The sequence below is a fragment of the Nicotiana tabacum genome, chromosome 7 (genome assembly GCF_000715075.1).
Source record: "Nicotiana tabacum cultivar K326 chromosome 7, ASM71507v2, whole genome shotgun sequence".
NCBI classification, from domain to species: domain Eukaryota; kingdom Viridiplantae; phylum Streptophyta; class Magnoliopsida; order Solanales; family Solanaceae; genus Nicotiana; species Nicotiana tabacum.
The window spans coordinates 52,467,229-52,479,170 of NC_134086.1; the positions used below are offsets into that span (position 1 = coordinate 52,467,229).

Sequence of the window (11,942 nt, forward strand, 5' to 3'; positions counted from 1 at the left end):
CTATCCGGAGTTTGGAGATCTTTGGAAGGTTTTGAAGAGAGAATCACGGGGATACTCATTGAGGTAAGTTATTTGAGCTTAATACTTATGATTATGGAAAATTTCAGTTATTTAAGCATGAAATTAGTGGAAGTTAGGGATGAAACTGAGGGGTTAGGGCTTGGAAATTGGAGAGTTTAATTTGAGGATTTGATGGACCATTTAAAGTCGGATTTTGATGATTTTGGTATGTATAGATTCGGGAGTAAAAGGAGTTTCTAGTTTTGTAATTTTTATCGAATTCAGAGATGTGGGCCCGGGGGTCGGATTTTAGCCAAATTCGGGATTTTTGGTCTAATTTCATAATTTTCATGTGGAATTCATTCCTTTAGCGTATATTGATGATAATATACTGATTTTGGTTAGATTCGGAGTATTTGGAGGCCGAGTCGAGAGGCAAGGGCATCGCGGGTTAGAGTTTTGGCCGGTTCGAGGTAAGTAATGATTGTAAATCTTGTCCTAAGGGTATGAAGCCCCGGATTACACATCGTTTCACTATTTTAAGGTGACGCTCATGCTAGATGATGAGTGTGTGGCATGCACCGTTGGGGATTGTGACTTGGTCTGCCCCGTAACAACTATTAAGTTGCGTATTTGACTGGAAACTATATGATGTTTTCGTGTTTTAGAAAGAATTTCTATAATTTGGACCTCATGCCAAGCTGCTTGGGCCCTTATGGGCCTTTTCTTATTATTTCCTCACTGTTTTGACTTAAGATCTGTGCTCAGTCATGTTATATTTTATTGATTTCATAACTTAGTATTTATTACTCTATTTTTGATGCATAAAATGATATTTTGGGTTGAGCACCCTGTTTTACTGATAGCCCGAGTGGCTTGAGAGGTTTCTGACTGAGTGAGGCCGAGGGCCTGTGTTGTGAGGATATTTTGGGATCGGGATGTACGCCACAACATGTTGTTACTGATTTGTTATTATGAGAGGCCGAGGGCCTGATCGATTTACGCCACAAGGTGGATTGATATAGCGTTTGGGCTGTAGGAGCCCCTCCAGAGTCTGTACACCCTGAGTGAGCGCGGGTACGCTGAGTGAGTGATATGATGTTTCCCGAGGGGCTGTCCTTGATTCATGTTGTGCCCGAGGGGCTAATTATGAGTGATTATAAGGTTGCCCGAGGGGCTGATTCTGAGTGATGTTATGCCCGAGGGGCAGTTTATGATACATGGAGGTTGCCCGAGGGGCTGATTCTGAGTGATGTTATGCCCGAGGGGCAGTTTATGATACATGTTTTGCCCGAGGGGCTATTTATGATTTTTATCACTTTTACTCTAAATTTCATTGAACCTCTATTGAAACTGTTAAAAAACTATCTTCAAATGAGTTTTATCGAAATTGGATTTTAAACGAGATGTTTTAACTTATATACTGGTTTGAAAGCATGTTGTACTTACTATGATTTTATGACGTGGATTTATGTGTTTCTTACTGCTCAGTCTTTATTTACCTTTATTACTTACTGAGTTGGCGTACTCACATTACTCCATGCACTTTGTGTGTAGATCCAGGGGTTGCTGGACGTGATAGCCAGCGCTGATCTTTCATCCGTCGTGGATATTCGGAGTATCGGAAAGGTAGCTGCATGGAGATCGCAACCTTGCTCTTCTCCTTCTTATCTTCCTTAGACTATATTAGTCTTTTCCAGATTGTAATAGTGTTAGTTATTTTCAGATAGTCCTTAGTAGATGCTCGTGACTTGTGACACCCCGATGTCGGGCTTTTGTTTCTTTCCGCGCTTTATTATTTAGACTTATGCTCTGAAGTTTTATTAATTAATAGCTTAAAAACATCTTTATTATGAAATGTCGAACTAGTTTGGAAAATGTGTCGGCTAGCCTAGCTCCATGATAAGCGCCATCACGACCGGGTTGGTTTTGGGGTCGTGACAAATTGGTGTTAGAGCCTAGGTTACATAGGTCTCACGAGTCATGAGCGGGTTTAGTAGAGTCTTGCGGATCGGTACAGAGACATATGTACTTATCTTCGAGAGGATGCAGAACCTTTAGGAAAAACTTCACATTCTTGAATTCCTGTCGTGCGAATCTGTTGATTCTGGTAACTAAACTTTTGTTATTCTATTCTCTCACTGATGGTGAGGACACGTGCCACCGGTCAGGACGGACGACCACCAGTACCGCCAGTTGGGGCCACTAGAGGCTGAGGTTGCGGTCAAGGCTGTAGTAGGGGCAGGGGTGTAGCTCACACAACAACTAGGGCAGCACCTGCAGATCTACCAGTCGCCCCAGTTCATGATCAGGTCCCAGTTGTGGATACTCCAGCAGGACCAGCTCAGGCACCAATTATGCCTATTATTATGCCAGGCCTTCATGAGGCCCTAGCTCAGATTCTATCAGTATGCACTGGCCTGGCTCAGGCGGTCTCTGCCGCAGCTACTTCTCAGGCCGGGGGAAGAACTCAAACTCCCGCTACTCGTAGACTTGAGCTGGTTGTTTAGGGACTTCAAACATCTGGGGCACCTCCAGCCCAACCGGTTGCAGCTGCTCATGACTATGTAGCTCCTATTATTCCAGCGGATGAGCATCGCAGATTGGAGAGGTTTGGGAGACCCAGCCTCCATCATTTAGTGGTGCTGAGGGTGAGGATGAACATGGTTTCTTGGACAGGTGTCAGAGGATGCTTCGGACCGCAGGTATTCTGGAGGCCAATGGGGTCTCATTCACTACTTTCCAGTTCTCTGGGGCTGCACTTTGTTGGTGGGAGGCTTACAAGAGGTGTAGGCCGGTTGGCGCAGTGCCCCTTATTTGGTAGCAATTCTCCATCTCTTTCTGGAGAAGTTTGTACCTGAGTCTCACCGAGAGGCGCTGCGCAGGCAATTCGAGCAACTTTGTCAGGGTGATATGTCTGTTACACAAATGAGATGCGATTCTCCGAGTTAGCTCGTCATGCAGTCTGGTTGGTTCCCACAGACCGAGAGAGGATCAGGAGGTTAATAGATGGCCTCGATTTTCAGCTTTGGTTGCTTCTGACTAGAGAAAGAGTCTCTGGTGCCACTTTTGATGAGGTTGTCGACATTGCTCGATAGATTGAGATGGTTCGTGGTCAGGATAGGTTTGAGAGGGAGGCCAAGAGGCCTCATGGATAGGGTGGATTCAGTGGTGCTCCTTATGGGGGTCAGTTTCAGCACGACAGAGGCTGTCCATTCAAACATGCTCAGTCAGCTCGCCCAGTTCATCATGGGGAATCATCGAGCCATGGTTCTCACAGTTCTCATTAGGGTCATTCATCACTTAGTGCCCTTCCAGCCCAGAGTTCATCCTGTGCTCTATCAGTTCAGGGCTTTTCCATGTTGTGTTCTTCTACTAGTCAACCCGGTGCTAGGGGTTCCCTTTAGTCCCCGTCTCCAGTTCCAGGGGGTTATTATGAGTGTGGAGAGTTGGGGCATATGAGGAGGCAGTGTCCTCATCGTCATGGGGGTCCGCCTCAGCAAAGGAGTCAGCCATCGACTTCAGCACCGGTTACTTCACCACCCCAGTAAGCTAGAGGTGGAGCACAGTCAACTAGGGTCGCCCTAGAGAGGGAGGTCGATCCGGTGGTGGTCAAGCCTATTTCTATGCACCCCCAGCCAGACCAGATGCTATTGCTTTAGATTCCGTGATCACAGGTATTGTCTCAGTTTTCCACAGAGATGCCTCTGTATTATTTGATCCTGGTTCCACTTTTTCATATGTGTCATCATATTTTGCTCGTTATTTGGATACGCCCCGTGAGTCTCTTGTTTCATCTGTTCATGTATCTACTCTGGTGGGCGATACTATTATTGTGGACCGCGTATATCGATCGTGTATGGTGACTATTGGGGGTTTGGAGACCCGAGTGGACCTTCTATTACTTTGTATGGTTGATTTCGATGTGATATTGGGCATGTATTGATTGTCTCTGTGTCATGCTATTTTGTACTATCATGCTAAGACAGTGACATTGGCTATGCTGGGGGTGCCACGAGTTGAATAGCAAGGTTCGACAGATTATGTTCCCAATAGAGTGATTTTATTTTTGAAGGCCCAGCGGATGGTTAGGAAGGGTTGTTTTTTTTATTTGGCCTTCATGAGGGATGTCAGTGCAGAGACTCCTACCATTGATTTAGTCCCTGTAGTGAGGCATTTTCCGGATGTGTTTCCTGCAGACCTACCGGGCATGCCACTGGACAGGGATATTGACTTTGGTATTGATTTGGTGTCGGTCACTCAGCCCATTTCTATTCCACCGCATCGTATGACACCGGTAGAGTTAAAGGAGTTGAAGGAGCAGCTTTAGGAACTCCTTGATAAGGGGTTTAATCAACCTAGTGTATCGCCTTGGGGTGCGCCTGTCCTATTTGTGAAGAAGAAGGATGGCACGATGAGGATGTGTATTGATTACAGGCAGTTGAACAAGGTTACAATCAAGAACAAGTATCATTTGCCTCGTATTGATGGTTTATTTGACCAACTTCAAGGAGCGAGAGTGTTCTCCAAGATTGATCTTAGGTCAGGATACCACCAGTTGAAGATTAGGGACTCAGACATTCTTAAGATGGTCATTATGAGTTCCTTGTGATGTCTTTCGGGCTTACTATTGCCCCAGCAGCGTTCATGCATTTGATGAACATCATGTTTCAGCCTTATGTGGATTCGTTCGTTATTGTATTTATTGATGATATTCTGGTGTACTCGCATAGTCAGGAGGAGCACGCGGAGCATTTGAGAGTTATATTGCAGAGATTGAGGGAGGAGAAGCTTTATGCAAAATTCTCCAAGTGTGAGTTTTGGCTTAGTTCAGTGGCTTTCTTGGGGCACATGGTGTCCAATGAGGGTATTCAGGTTGATCTAAAGAAGATAGAGGCAGTTTAGAGTTGGCCCAGACTGTCCTCAACCATAGAGAGTCGTAGTTTTTTTGGTTTAGCGGGTTATTACCGTTGGTTTGTTTAGGGATTTTCATCTATAGCATCACCCTTGACCAAATTGAATTAAAAGGGTATTTCTTTCAAGTAGTCGGATGAGTGTGAGACGAGCTTTCAGAAGCTTAAGACTACCTTGATCGCAGCTCTAGTGTTAGTTTTGCCATCAGCTTTATGTTCACATACAATATATTGTGATGCTTTTAGAGTTGGTATTAGGTGTGTGTTGATGTAGGAGGATAGATTGATTGCTTATGCTTCTCGTCAGTTGAAGCCTCATAAGAAGAACTACCCTGTTCATGATTTGGAGTTGGCTTCCATTGTTCACACGTTGAAGATTTGGAGGCATTATCTCTATGATGTGTCTTGTGAGGTGTTTACTGATCATCGTAGCCTCCAGCAATTGTTCAAGCAGAAGGATCTCAATTTGAGGCAACAAAGATGGTTGGAGCTGCTAAAGGATTACGATATTACTATTTTGTACCATCCGGGAAAGGCTAATATGGTGGCTGATGCCTTGAGTAGGAAGGCGGTGAGTATGGGCAATCTTGCATTTATTCCTGTTGGGGAGAGACCTCTTGCAGTTGATGTTCAGGTCTTGGTCAATCGATTTGTGAGGTTGGATATTTCGGAGCCTAGTCGGACCTTAGCTTGTGTGGTTTCTCGGTCTTCCTTGTTTGATCGTATCAGAGAGCGCAAGTATGATGATCCTCATTTGCTTGTCCTCAAAGACAGAGTTCAGCATGACGATGCCAGAGATGTGACTATTGGTAATGATGGGGTATTGAGGATGCAGGACCGGATATGTGTGCCCAATGTATATGGGCTTCGGGAGTTGATTCTAGAGGAGGCCCATCGCTCGCGATATTCCATCCATCCGAGTGCCGCGAAGATGCATCAGGATTTGAGACAAAACTATTGGTGGAGGAGAATGAAGAAGGATATAGTAGTGTTCGTAGCTCGGTGTCTCAATTGTCAGTAGGTGAAATATGAGCATCAGAGACCTGGTGGCTTACTTCAGCAGATGCATATACCAGAGTGGAAGTGGGAGCGGATCACCATGGATTTTGTAATTAGACTCCCACGGACTTTGAGGAAGTTCGATGGTATTTGGGTGATTGTGGATCGGCTGACCAAGTCCATGCACTTCATTCCTATATGTACTACCTATTCTTCAGAGCGGTTAGCTGAGATTTATATCTGAGAGATCGTTCGCCTACATGGTGTCCCAGTTTCCATCATTTTAGATAGAGGTAATCAGTTTACATCGCAGTTTTGGAGGGCCGTGCAACGAGAGTTGGGTACTCAAGTTGAGATGAGCACAACTTTGCACCCTCAGATGGACGGATAGTCCGAGCGCACTATTCAGATATTGGAGGACATGTTGCGTACTTGTGTTATTTATTTTGGGGGTTCATGGGATCAGTTTCTACTGCTTGTAGAGTTTGCATATAACAACAGTTATCAGTCGAGTATTCAGAAGGATCCATATGAAGCTTTATATAGGAGATGGTGTAGATCCCCAGTAGGTTAGTTTAAGCCGGGCGAGGCTAGGATTTTAGGTACAAACTTAGTGCAGGATGCTTTGGATAAGGTGAAAGTGATTCAGGAGTGTCTTCGTACAGCGCAGTCGAGACAAAAGAGTTATGCTGACAGAAAGGTTAGGGATGTGTCTTATATGGTTGGGGAGAAGGTTCTACTGAAGGTTTCACCCACGAAGGGTGTTATGAGATTTGGGAAGAAGGGAAAGTTGAGTCCTCAGTTCATTGGGCCTTTTGAAGTGCTTCGGAGGATTGGGGAGGTGGCTTATGAGCTTGCTTTGCCACCTAGTTTGTCGAATGTGCATCTGGTATTTCATGTTTCTATACTCAATAAGTATATTGGCGATCCATCTCATGTTTTGGATTTCAGCACGATTCAGTTAGACGGTGATTTCACTTATGATGCGAAGCCAGTGGCTATTTTAGAGCGGCAGGTCCGAAAGTTGAGATCAAAGGATATAGCTTCATAAAGTGCAGTGGAGAGGTCGGCCCATGGGGGAGGCTACTTGGGAGACCGAACGGGAGATGCGGAGCAGATATCCACACCTATTTGAGGCTTCAGGTATGTTTCTTGACTCGTTCGTGGATGAACGTTTGTTTAAGAGGGGGAGGATGTAAGGCCTCGGCCGGTCATTTCATGTGTTACCGCCCCGATTTCCCTATTTCTACTTCTTTATGTGTTGTTCAACTATATTTCATCATATCGTGTTGGTTGGTTCGGGTCCGGAGTGGTTTTGGAATGGAATGAGACATTTAGTCTGTTATTTAGAAGCTTAAGTTGGAAAAATCAATTGGATATTGACTTATGTATAGAAGATCTCGAATGTGAATTCTGATGGTTCGGGTAGCTCCGTTAGGTGATTTTGGACTTAGGAGCGTGTTTGGAATTCGATTTGGAGGTCCGTGGTAGAATTAGGCTTGAATTGGTGAAATTAGAAATTTGGCGTTTTCCGGTCGGCAGTGGAAATCTTGATATCAGGGTCGAAATGGATTTCCGAAAATTGGAGTAGGTCCATTGTGTCATTTATGGCGTCTGTGCAAAATTTCAAGTCATTCGAACGAGGTTTGATAGGTTTCGGCATCGTTTGCGGAATTCGAAAGTTTGGAAATCCTTAGGCTTGAATCTGAGGGTGATTTGGTGTTTTGACGTTGTCTTGAGTGTTCCGAAGGTTTGAATAAGTTTGAATGGTGATATATGACTGATGTTTGGTTAACGTCCCGAGGGCCTCGGGTTGAATTCGGGAGGCTGACGGATCAAGGATGGGATTTGAGGAAGTACTGAAGATTTCCTTCAGCTATCATAAATGCACCTGCGAAGTAGGGACCGCAGGTGCGATTTTCGTAGAAGCGGGTGCACAGCCGTAGCAGCGGCCATAGCTGAGAAGGCCAGGAGCCGCATGTGTGGAAGGAGGAGCGCCCCTGCAAGACCGCAGGTGCGGAAGGAAGAGCGCACCTGTGAGACCGCATGTGCGGGTATTGGACCGCATATGCGGAAGTGGACGGTTAAGTGAAAACCGCAGATGTGGTTGAGTTGACCGCAAAAGTGGTCGGCAGATGCGTGAAAGTGGGCCGCAGGTGCGAGATGCCTGGGAAGAAGATAATTAAGGAAGCCTGCGCAAATTTTTGGGTGTTCTTTACCATTTCTATCCGGATTTTGGAGATTTTTGGAGGGTTTTGAAGAGGGAATCAAGGGGATATTCATTAAGGTAAGTTATTTGAGCTTAATACTTATGTTTATGGCAAATTTCAGTTATTTAAGCATGAAATTAGTGGAAGTTAGGGATGAAATTGAGGGGTTAGGGCTTGGAAATTGGAGAGTTTAATTTGAGGATTTGATGGACCATTTGAGGTTGGATTTTGATAATTTTGGTATGTACAAACTCGGGAGTGAAAGGAGTTTCTATTTTTATAATTTTTATCCAATTTGGAGACATGGGCCCGGGGCCGGGTTTGAGCCAAATTCGGAATTTTTGGTCTAATTTGATAATTTTCATGTGAAATTCATTCCTTTAGCATATGTTGATGATAATCTACTGATTTTGGTTAGATTCTGAGCATTTGAAGGCTGAGTCGAGAGGCAAGGGCATAGCGGGTTAGAGTTTTGACTGGTTCGAGGTAAGTAATGATTGTACATCTTGTCCTGAGGGTATGAAGCCCCGGATTACACATCGTTTCACTATTTTGAGGTGACGCTCATGCTAGATGACGAGCGTGTGTCATGCACCGTTGGGGATTGTGACTTGGTCCGCCCCGTAACACCTACTGAGTTGCGTATTTGACTGGAAACTATATGATATTTTTGTGTTTTAAAAAGAATTTCTATAATTTGGATTGAATGCAATATTTGGGCCTTGTACCAAACTGCTTGGACCATTAGGGGCCTTTTCTTATTATTTCCTCACTTTTTTGACTTAAGATGTTTACTCAGTCATGTTATGTTTTACTGATTTCATAACTCAGTATTTATTACCGTTTTTGATGAATAAAATGATATTTTAGGTTGAGCACCTTATTTTACTGATGACCCGAGTAGCTTGCGAAGTTTCTGAGTGAGTGAGACCGAGGACATGTGTTTTGAGAATATTATGAGGTCGTGTTGCGCGCCGTAGCATGTTGTTACTGATTTGTGATTATGAGAGGTCGAGGACCAGACCGATTTACGCCACAAGGTGGATTGATATAGCGCTTGGGCTGTAGGAGCCCCTTCGGAGTCTGTACACCTCTAATGAGCACGGGTACCCCGAGTGAGTGATATGATATTGCCCAAGGGGCTGTTCTTGATTCATGTTGTGCCTGAGGGGGCTGATTACGAGTGATTGTGAGGTTACCCGATGGGCTGATTCTGAGTGATGTTATGCCAGAGGGGCGGTTTATGATACATATTTTTTCCCGAGTGGCTATTTATGATTTTTATCACTTTTACTCTAAATTTCATTGAACCTCTGTTGAAACTGTTGAAAAACTATCTTCATATGATTTGTATCGAAATTGGATTTTAAACAAGATGATTTAACTTATATGCTGGTTTGAAAACATGCTGTACTTACTGAGATTTCATGATGTGGATTTATGTGTTTCTTACTGCTCAGTCTTTATTTATCTTTATTACTTACTCAGTTGGCGTACTCACATTACTCCTTGCACCTTGTGTAAAGATCCAGGGGTTGCTGGACGTGATAGCGAGTGCTGATCTTTCATCCGTTGCGGATATTCGGAGTCGGCAAGGTAGCTGCATAGCTATCACAACCTTGCTCTTCTCCCTCTTATCCCTTAGAATATATTAGTATTTTTCAGACCGTAATAGTCTTAGTTATTTTCGGATAGTCCTTAGTAGATGCTTGTAACTTGTGACACCCCGATATCGGACTTTTATTTCTTTCCGCACTTTGTTATTTAGACTTATGCTGTGAAGTTTTATCAATTAATAGCTTAAAACATATTTATTATGAAATGTGGAATTAGTTTGGGAAATGTGTCGGCTGGCCTAGTTCCATGATAGGCGCCATCACGACCGGGTTAGTTTTAGGGTCGTGACATGAGTCCAAATTATTTCATCAATTTTAGTCCGTTCATGTATATTTCAGACAGATGATGCACTTTATTTCATACCAGCTTTGTAAATTCTAAAATCTTAACTACCAGTCCTTGGGGAATGTATAAGATTCAGATATTTTCTTTTACTTAATTATCTTATTAAATTTTATTGGAATTGGATAGTTGTTAATTGGCTTACCTAGCGGGTTGGGTTAGGTGTCATCACGACTAATTGGATTTTGGGTCGTGACAAAGATCCAGTCAAGTAATATTCAATGAACTTTTAGATTTATGCCATGTGGATCATAAAATAATTAAGGGCTAAGATTCATTTTAATTCCTATACTTGTCAAAATAACTAAAATTGGCAATTACTAACAACAGTCGTAAAGATTAATCATGTTTTTTACTTTAAAATGCAAAATAAAGCAAAATACGGGCACTAGATGAATCTTCCGAAGAATCGTTGTTAAGAAATTTGATAATATTTGGCAGCAAGTACATAGAAAAGATAGATACTTGTATTTGTAATTTAGTGTATTATTTGTAAAATTGCTTTCAAAAAATAGAAGATATATTATTCCAATATATCATTTATAGAGAGCAATGCATTTTACTTTGTTTTGCAGTTGAAGTAATAAACATGAACTGATTAACCCCCCCCCCCCCCCAAATTTTTGATTCTTTTTCTTTTCCAAAGATTTTCAAATCCAATTTCTCGCTTCCTTACTAATCACCCAAAATCTCTATTTTTTATTAATACAATAAAGACGAAATTCGAAATATTGCTCTAGAATCAAGTTGTGGATAAGTTTTAAATCTTGTTTTCTTTCTTTCTAAAATCTTTATTGTATGTGACTTGTATATGATACATCAATACCAAAACAATACTCGATTGATACAATTATAATACGATTATATTAGATTTTTAGTGTAGAGTTATGATTGAAACTTGAGGAAAATGAAGATCATAATTGTATCACAATTTTTCAAAAATATATCGCGATTGTATTATAATTGTATATAAATCATTATTGTTACAGGAAGTGTATTACAAATATATGATAATTATATATTCATTGTAGTTACGAGCAGTTGTGAGTTCGGACGAATTTCACAATTTTTATCACAAATACATGATAATTGTATATTAATTTATTAGTATTGTATCAGGTATTATTTTAGGTATTAATGTATGAGATACACGTCAGATACAATTGTGATACAGGTATGATATAATTATGTTTTAGGATTGATGTATCTGATACAATTCAAATACAATTATGATATAGTTATCATATAATTCCTAATATTTCTTAATTTTCAGTGTTGTTCGGTTTTCCAGCAAAAGAACGATACAATTGACGATTTTTTTAATAATATAATGTTGCCAACAATGGTGAGAAGAGAGAATATGGACATTCTTTGCGTAGATTAAGGAGTTTTGATTAAAAAAAGAGAGGGAAGAAGAAAGAAAAAAAAGAGAAAAGGAAAGAACGTAATTGAATCTCTTAATTGAAGGCACTAATAATGGGTGAGAGCCTTTTAAGGAGCAATGTATACAATTGGTAAGAAAAATTTAGATACTTATTAAAAACTACAAAACATAAAGAATATAGGTAAATAAGTTTCTAATATAGTATAGCTAGGTAAAAATTCCTAAAAAAGATGTTATGTACGGGAGTTACCATTGCTAACGGCTATTATCTCTAGCCCAAGTCTATTGGGAAAATTCATAAAGAGCTACATTTCCGTCATAATCAAAAAATAGCCACTACTCTAAAGTTTTAAATTTTACAAGTGAAATTATAAGAAAATGTCAGGAATTTTCACTTGTAAATTTGAAACTCCATAACATTGATTATTTTTAAAAGATAAGGCTGAAAAGTGGCAAAGGAGCGCTATTTCTGTAAAT

General features: G+C 41.6%; 1 protein-coding gene across 1 annotated transcript in view; it reads right to left on the bottom strand.

The window, feature by feature from the left end:
* LOC107802035 (glutamine synthetase, chloroplastic) overlaps positions 1 to 11,444 on the bottom strand; it is a 46,988-nt gene extending 35,544 nt beyond the window's left edge. The window contains exon 1 of the mRNA XM_075257226.1: positions 11,423 to 11,444. The gene's annotated coding sequence lies outside the window, so the exon portion shown is untranslated. The remainder of the gene's footprint in view (positions 1 to 11,422) is intronic.
* Positions 11,445 to 11,942: the final 498 nt, after the last annotated feature.